The sequence below is a fragment of the Oncorhynchus kisutch genome, linkage group LG20 (assembly GCF_002021735.2).
Source record: "Oncorhynchus kisutch isolate 150728-3 linkage group LG20, Okis_V2, whole genome shotgun sequence".
Taxonomy (NCBI): Eukaryota; Metazoa; Chordata; class Actinopteri; order Salmoniformes; family Salmonidae; genus Oncorhynchus; species Oncorhynchus kisutch.
The window spans coordinates 34604322-34613306 of NC_034193.2; positions in this window are offsets into that span (position 1 = coordinate 34604322).

An 8985-nucleotide genomic window follows, 5' to 3' on the forward strand; every position below is an offset into this window, starting at 1 on the left:
GTTCTCTGGTGTATTTTAAGTTCTGATGAAGATTTGCAACCGTTCCCACAGTCAGAGCAGCAATGAGATTTCTTCCCTGTGGGTCTCTGCTGGTGTTTCTTGAGGTGTTTTGACGTGGAGAGACTATTCTCTGCCTCATCAGCATCATGAGGTTGTTGAGGGCCCCCAGAGGATCCTCGATAGTCACGTCTCTCTCCTGTGTGAACAAAAAGTCAAACAGATGGTTTAAGGCCCATAACAGCAAAAATCCACTGTATAACAGTGATAATGACGTCAGTAATGTATGTTAATTATTTGACATTTGTCTTAAGACAGTCAAGTGAACAACAAGTCATATTTTGTCTTGTTTTCATGTTAGTCGTAACATCGACGTATGTATGCTAGAAATACGTTTTTAAAGTTGTTGAAATCCTAAGCAATGTGCCAGACAACTTTTGGTCTCCAATATAGGCACCTTTCTGTAGGTATATGTTGTTGTTAGGTGAAGTTATGGGTACTACTGTAGGTCTATGTTATTGTTAGGTGAAGTTATGGGTCCTATAGTAGGTCTATGTTATTGTTTGGTGAAGTTATAGGTACTACAGTAGGTCTATGTTGTTGTTAGGAGAAGTTATGGGTCCTACAGTAGGTCTATGTTAGGTGAAGTTACGGGTCCTACAGTAAGTCTACGTTATTGGTATAACTAGTGGTTTCCACATTAGCATGGAGGAGTTTCTGCAACCAAATTGCGTTTTAGCAAACACAGAGGGCAGAGAGCGATGCACCTATTTGGGGATGTCTGATAGTATTTACACACCACCACTAATGATTTGTGGAGCTTCTCAAAGCAATTTTTTCTTCGCCTCAAACAGCAAGTAAACAAAGTCTTACTAAAATCAATTGGCGAATGACAATAGTTCCTCAAAGTATTTGTAAAATATTTCCAGCTCTCACTCTTGATAACCACTCGACATGAAAGGGGAAAATGTAATCCTCTGATCCAGTGGAAATGTCATAAAATACCTGATTTTTTATCCCTTTCACAAATAGCCTACAGCTGTGTCTGTCCCAAACTCACTGGTGCAGGAAACTGAGGGCCCAGAATATTTTATACAATGTTGCTATCACGTTTCGGACAGACCTAGGTGATAGTTGATATATTGTTTCAAGTTCTATGTAGACAGGCCATGCGCAGCCAATGTGATTTATTTTTATCTGGATATTTTCTAGCTGTTTTTATTTGTTGGCTTTATGTAGGTTATTTTTACATAGTTGTCAATGGCAATAAAAGTTATTTAGATTTGTATAATTTTAATTTTGATTTATATACGTAGAATACAGATTAACCACAGATCATGATTTTGAGATAAAGACTATTATAATTATTATTACTATTATAAATTAAAGGAAACTGTTCCAGTAAAATGTGCATATGAAAATCATAACTGGCACCAGATCAGTAGAAATGGTCAGATAAATTGGCACTACAAATGGAAATGGTTGCCGACTGCTGTTGGAGCCTTTTACTGGAAAGCGTAACGTCAGAAGGCCAGCAGCAGAGTGAGGAGAATGCTAAGGAAGAGTTTTTTTTCTCTTGTTCCCTCGAGCCATTTGTGTGTCTCAGTTATTTAATAAAACGGGGGATTCCTATGTTGATGTAAATAATATTTGCTGCTCTGTGGTGAGTAATGAGGAGAAACCAGATGCTGCAAGTATTTATGAAATTGCTTATCCCAGTTACTTATAAGCATGCACCCATTAAAACCTATTGGTGCACCGATCCCTTTAACGGGATAATTGTCATCAACTTCAGCTGAATTGCAGAGCGCCAAATTCAAAATAAATTAGTACAAATATTTCATTTTCATGAAATCACAAGTGCAATATAGTAAAACACAGCTTAGCTTGTTGTTAATCCACCTGGTGTGTCAGATTTCAACAAAGCTTTTTGGAAAAAGCTATCCAAGCGTTTATGTAAGAACATCTCAGTAGACAAAAAAATCACATACACCTAGCATAAAAGTAGATCACGAAAGTCAGAAAGCAATAAAAATAATCGCTTACCTTTGATGATCTTCGGATGTTTGCACTCACGAGACTCCCAGTTACACAATAAATGTTCCCTTTGTTCCATAAAGATTATTTTTATATCCAAAATACCTCCATTTGGTTGGCGCCGTATGTCCAGAAATCCCACAGGCTCGAGCGGTCACAACGAGGCAGACGAAAATTCCAAAAAGTATCCGTGAAGTTCGTGAGAAACATGTCGAACGTTTTTATAATCAATCCTCAAGCTGTTTTATTTAATAAATAATCAATAATATGTAAAGAGGACTATAGTTTCTTCAGTAGGATTGAGAGAGAAAATGGCTGACACACTCTGTTGCACACGAAAAACGCTGCTGTCACCCTGCCAAACCTCTGACGTGATCTGATCTTTGTCGCTAATTTTTCCCAATTAAAGCCTGAAACTATGTCTAAAGACTGCTCACAACATGGGGAAGTCATAGGAAAGGGAATCCGGTTGATATCCCTTTAAATGGAGCGAAGGCAGGCTATGAAACATGGAGCTTTCAAAATAGAAGCCACTTCTGGGTTTGATTTTCGCCTGCAATATCAGTTCTGTTATACACACAGACGATATTTTGACAGTTTTGACTGTAAAAGCTGTTAAATACCAGTGGATTGATGAGGAATTGAAAAATGGTATGGTTGAGAAGGATGAGGGAAAAATAATGGCACATAGGTCTGGCTGAACAACTGATTGGCAAACATCCTGCAAATTGAGAAATCATGTGACTAAACTGAATAAAAAGAAGAAACGACACAATGAAACAAAGATAAATGACAAAGAATGATAATAAAAAGCTTTGAAGAACCTTACATACAATTTTGGGAAAAAAAGGCAAACTCTGCTCCATCATTAACTGAATCAGATGGCTCAAAGCCCACTACTTTTATGATTTTTTCATTGGCAAGATAGTAAACTTAGGCATGACATACCAGCAACAAACGCTGACACTACACATCCAAGTATATCTGACCAAATTATGAAAGACAAGCATTGTAATTTAGAATTCCGTAAAGTCTGTGTGGAAGAGGTGAAAAAATTGTTGTCTTTCAACAATGACAAGCAACCGGGGTCTGACAATCTAGATGGAAAATTACTGAGGATAATAGCGGACTATATTGCCCCTCCTTTTTTCCATATCTTTAATTTAAGCCTACTAGAGAGCATGTGACCTCAGGCCTGGAGGGAAGCTAAAGTCATCTGACATGTGCTATGCTCTGCATAGTTAGCTCCAGGTAAAATGTTGCACTTCTTCAGCCATTCTGTGACCAAAAACAAGCTACATATGGACAGTACCAAAATAAACGGACTCTGGAAATGACAAAGCGCCTCGTAACCTAGCTGGAAATGAGACAAACGGACCCCTTCTGTGGTAACAGACTGGGACGATTTGTAATCAAATCTAATTCCCAGGAACGGGGTTCATATGAACCACAGAGACTGTGTGGGATAATAACATGGCCGTGTCCAACCCTGCTTGTTCCCTCGACTCCACTACCAACCAGCAATCTCCAACAGGGCCCTTTACCTGTATCACTAGACACTTCATAGTGAGCTTCAGGTAGGAATCAGCAATGAATCCCAATAATGAGCCACCTATGGGAGGGGAAACCCTTTGTGGACAAATCTCTCAACGTATTACTGCTACCCTGGGGAGATTGATATACCCCTTGAACACCGGCTCTGACCCTCATCGAATGTGGCAGGGCTTGCAAACTATTACAGACTACAAAGGGAAGCACAGACAATAGCTGCCCAGTGACACGAGCGTACAAGACGAGTTAAAACACTTCTATGCTCGTGTCGATGAAAGTAACCCTGAAACATGCATGAGAGCATCAGCTGTTCCGGACGACTTTGTGATCACACTCTCCGCAGCCGATGTGAGTAAGACCTTTAAACAGGATAACATTCACAAGGCCACAGGGCCAAACGGATTACCAGGACGTGTACTCTAAGCATGCGCTGACCAACTGGCAAGGGTCTTCCATGACATTTTCATCCCCTGTCTGAGTCTGTAATACCAACATGTTTCAAGCAGACCACCATAGTCCCTGTGCCCAAGAACACTAAGTTAACCTGCCTAAATGACTACCGACCTGTAGCACTCACGTCTGTAGCCATGAAGTGCTTTGAAAGGCTTGGTCGTGGCTCACATCAACACTATTATCCCAGAAACCCTAGACCCACTCCAATTTGCATACCGCCCCAACAGATGATGCAATCTCTATTGCACTCCACACTGCCCTTTCCCACCTGAACAAAAGGAACACCCATGTGAGAATGCTATTTATCGACTACAGCTCAGCGTTCAACACCATAGTGCCCTCAAAGCTCATCACTAAGCTAAGTAACCTGGGACTAAACACTGAGCAAACTCCCATTCTCATCGAAGGGGTTGTAGTGGACCAGGTTGAGAGCTTCAAGTTCCTTGGTATCCACATCCTTGGTGTCCACATTATAGGCTTAGTTAACTGGTGAACTGTTGAAATCATGGAAACTTAATGACGATTCTAATTCTAGATTTGGAATAGAATGTGCAGCACCTTGAATATATTGTTGTTTGACATGACTACCAATTAATAAACCAGGGAGGAATTACTGACAGAGTAGGAGCATGGTGGAGACATCCAAGACAGGGAAATCAGGAAGGGAAATGACAGCAAGTAGTGCAGAAAAAGGGAGAAAAAGTTGGTGAAGCAACAGATGTGCTGGAATGAGAACAATATAGGTGCTACTTTGAGAACGCAAACTCTCACATCTTTCACAGCACAGAGCAAGGGAGTCCGGGGGATGACTGGAGGAGCAATAGAGGAAGCATTGTGGGATTCTCTTGGAGTGAGTACAGTTGGTGAGAGTGAGTGGACGATGGTGAAGAACAGTGGAGTGAAAAGGGCTAAAGTTGGTAATGAACAGCAGTTTAGGGTCAGAGTGGGAATCATCAGCAAGGATGTTTTTGTGGGTGACCTGTTAACGGTCTCAAAGATGGTGAAGGATGAATTGGGTAAAGTGGAATCGGTTTGAGTGACCAGAAGCGGTATGATTCTGATTGTGTGTCAACAGCGCAAAAGGAGAAAGCTTTGTGTGGTTTAGGTTAAACATTTCAGGTAGACGCACGTTGATTAAAATGAATGATAGACGGAAGGTTTTACTGTGGTTTGGTGAAGTGGTTCTCCAATCTTATGTAAAACCTGGGTAAGTGAGATATACAGAAGCCGCTGCAGTGTTACAATTGTAAAAAAGTTTGTACATGTGGCAAGTGTTTGTCGAAGGAATAAATATGTCGTAGTCAGATGAAGCATGTTGTAATTGTGATGGGAATCACGTTCCCGAGTTCCCGGAGTGCCCTGTACGGATGAAGGATGTCACAGTAGCTAGGATGATCAGGCCCATCTAGCAGGTGTCCTATGTGGAGGCAGTGAAAATTGCTGAAGGAGTAGAGAGGAGAAGGTAGTTCATGTCCCACAGTCTGCAGTGAAGCCATGCAGGCGAAGGATCCCAACAGACTAATAGTGAAAGAGGTGGACTTTGTTGTGTTTATAGAGCAAGTGATAAATTGCATTAATAAATTATTAGTAACCTTCGTCCAAAACTAGCAGTTTCCGCATTAGCATGGAGGAGTTTCGACGACAAAATTGCATTTGCATTGCCCTCACTGCCGGAGTGATAAATTGCATTAATAATAAACTAATAAAACATCTAAGAAGCTAGACATCATTGTGAAGGTGGCAAATGGATTTCTGGATCTCCAGGACTTCACAGACGAAATGTTACAGGGAGTACTGAATGAAGACGTTCCCCCCTCCCAGGTTCCTGAACCTGTGTAGAGATCTGAATAGTCCAATTTTTGTTTGAAATTCAGGGTAGTGGAGTGAATTTGGGCCGTGTTTTATTTTATTTTACGTAATTAGTATGATTTGTTAATCCCAATTTTCTGGGGCGTTTTAGTTATTTTTTACATCCCCGTACAGTAGGTGGCAGCAATACACCTGATGAGTGTAGTCTGACAATAAACCTCAGAGAAGAAGAAGACACGGTAGGAACCAAAGTGTTGGGCAGTGTTTCCAGGTGACCCTAATTAGATGTTACATTACTTCATGTAGACGGCTAGCTAGCCAACATCTTCATACTTCGCTTACTCCTCTCTGATAAGATACCGCTGCACAAACATGCTTATCTAGGCCTACACCAGCACTGGTACCAGGCAGTATTAGCTAGCTACGTTTGCTCTGACTCTTAATACATTTCGCAAGCTAGCTAGCCCGCTAACTAGCGATTAGCAGCTAACATTATTTGAGCAACACCTTACTAAGAAAAGACAATCTCTCGCCTTTAATGTAATGGCATGAAAATAATTGCCAGAATATTATACAATGACTTATCAACAGCTCTAACAATTTGACCCCCACAGGAAATCTACACTGGTAGTTATAGAAAGACCAATTTACTATATAACCATTGATTCTTGAAGAATATAACTTATAAATGCCTCAAATGTTTCAACCGTATTACCCCACCAGAAACCAAAACATAAGCTTGTATAAGGCCACTGTTTGTAAACAAATACTATATGGGTGAGGAGTAGGGTTGATCCAAGTGTTCGACCTCACAATGACAGTAAAGCACCCAAGCTAACTGGCTAACGTTGGATAGCTTGCTAGACACAAATCAGAGAAAACCTCACTCTTACCATTTTACTTGCCCTAGCAGAGCTGGTTAGGTTGTTTTCATGTTATCCAGAGCGTTGGTGACTAACTGTGCTGCTGGCAACAATTTAATTTGAGCTTTTTTGCAGATGGCATATTCAACGGGTGATGAGCTTTATTAAATTCATCAGTTATTCTGCGCTCTAATCAAGTCCATAAACATTGGGTAGTTAGTTAGAATATAGTTACTATACTGGCAAGTTTGATGTATAAGTAGACAACTAACGTTAGGTAGCTAGCTCACATACTGGTACATACTGCTGTAAAGATATACTATGCGTTTTGTAAGGATAGTGTTGCTAACATAACGTGTAACTTATTTGTAAAGTCATCACATTATTACATTGCTCAACATTTGTCATAATTACTTAAAGCAGTTCATTTGTATTGGCTCTTGTTGGACTTTGGCTGCATATTTTCCTCCATTTTCTTCAAATCTGAAAACGATGTGAAGCCACGACCGTTTCCTGAAGAATTGCATTATGGGCCCTAAAGTACTGCGTCATATTTTGGCGAATTTAGTACGACATCCGGGAACTTTTGGTATACTAACTACATCATACTATGACCAATAAGCATACTATATACTCAATTAACATCACAAATAGTGCGGTTAGTATGAGTATTCTAACACAGCTTAGGACTCTGGGCTGCCATTTTGTTGCTGTTTAAAAACTAGGTTGCCCCTTTAAAAAAGCCACACAACAATCAATCAACAAATCTGCAGTTCAACCAAAGCAAAAAAGTATTTAGTCAGCCACCAATTGTGCAAGTTCTCCCACGTAAAAAGATGAGAGAAGCCTGTAATTTTCATCATAGGTACACTTCAACTATGACAGACAAAATGAAAAAACAAATTCCAGAAAATCACATTGTAGGATTTTTAATGAATTTATTTGCAAAATATGGTGGAAAATTAGTAATTGGTCAATAACAAAAGTTTATCTCAATACGGACTTTCAACTCCCTCCAAAGATTTTCTATGGGGTTGAGATGTGGAGACTGGTTAGGCCACTCCAGGACCTCGAAATGCTTCTTACGAAGCCACTCCTTCATTTTCCGGGTGGTGTGTTTGGGACCATTGTCATGCTGAAAGACCCAGCCACATTTCATCTTCAATAACCTTGCTGATGGAAGGAGGTTTTCACTCAAAATCTCACGATACATGGCCCCATTCATTCTTTCTTTTACACGGATCAGTCGTCCTAGTCCCTTTGCAGAAAAACAGCCCCAAAGCATGATGTTTCCACCCCCATGCTTCACTGGATTCAACTCAGTATTCTTTGTCCTCCAAACACGACGAGTTGAGTTTTTACCAAAAAGTTATATTTTGGTTTCATCTGACCATATGACATTCTCCCAATCTTCTTCTGGATCATCCAAATCCTCTGTAGCAAACTTCAGACGGGCCTGGACATGTACTGGCTTAAGCAGGGGGTCATGTCTGGCACTGCAGGATTTGAGTCCCTGGCGGCGTAGTGTGTTACTGATGGTAGGCCATGTTACCTTGGTCCCAGCTCTCTGCAGGTCATTCACTAGGTCCCCCCGTGTGGTTCTGGGATTTATGCTCACCGTTCTTGTGATCATTTTGCCCCCACGGGGTGAGATCTTGCGTGGAGCCCCAGATCGAGGGAGATTATCAGTGGTCTTGTATGTCTTCCATTTCCTAATAATTGCTCCCACAGTTGATTTCTTCAAACCAAGCTGCTTACCTATTGCAGATTCAGTCTTCCCAGCCTGGTGCAGGTCTACAATTTTGTTTCTGGTGTCCTTTGACAGCTCTTTGGTCTTGGCCATAGTGGAGTTTGGAGTGTGACTGTTTGAGGTTGTGGACAGGTGTCTTTTATACTGATAAAAGTTCAAACAGGTGCCATTAATACAGGTAACGAGTGGAGGCCAGAGGAGCCTCTTAAAGAAGAATTTACAGGTCTGTCAGAGCCAGAAATCTTGCTTGTTTGTAGGTGATCAAATACTTATTTTCCACCATAATTTGCAAATAAATTCATTAAAAATCCTACATTGTGATTTTCTGGATTTTTTTTCTCATTTTGTCTGTCATAGTTGAAGTGTACCTATGATGAAAATTACAGGCCTCTCTCATCTTTTTAAGTGGGAGTTTTACACCAGATGTGACGCTTGGCATTCAGGCCAAAGGGTTCAATCTTGGTTTAATAAGACCAGAGAATCTTGTTTCTCATGATCTGAGGTTCCTTTAGGTGCCTTTTGGCA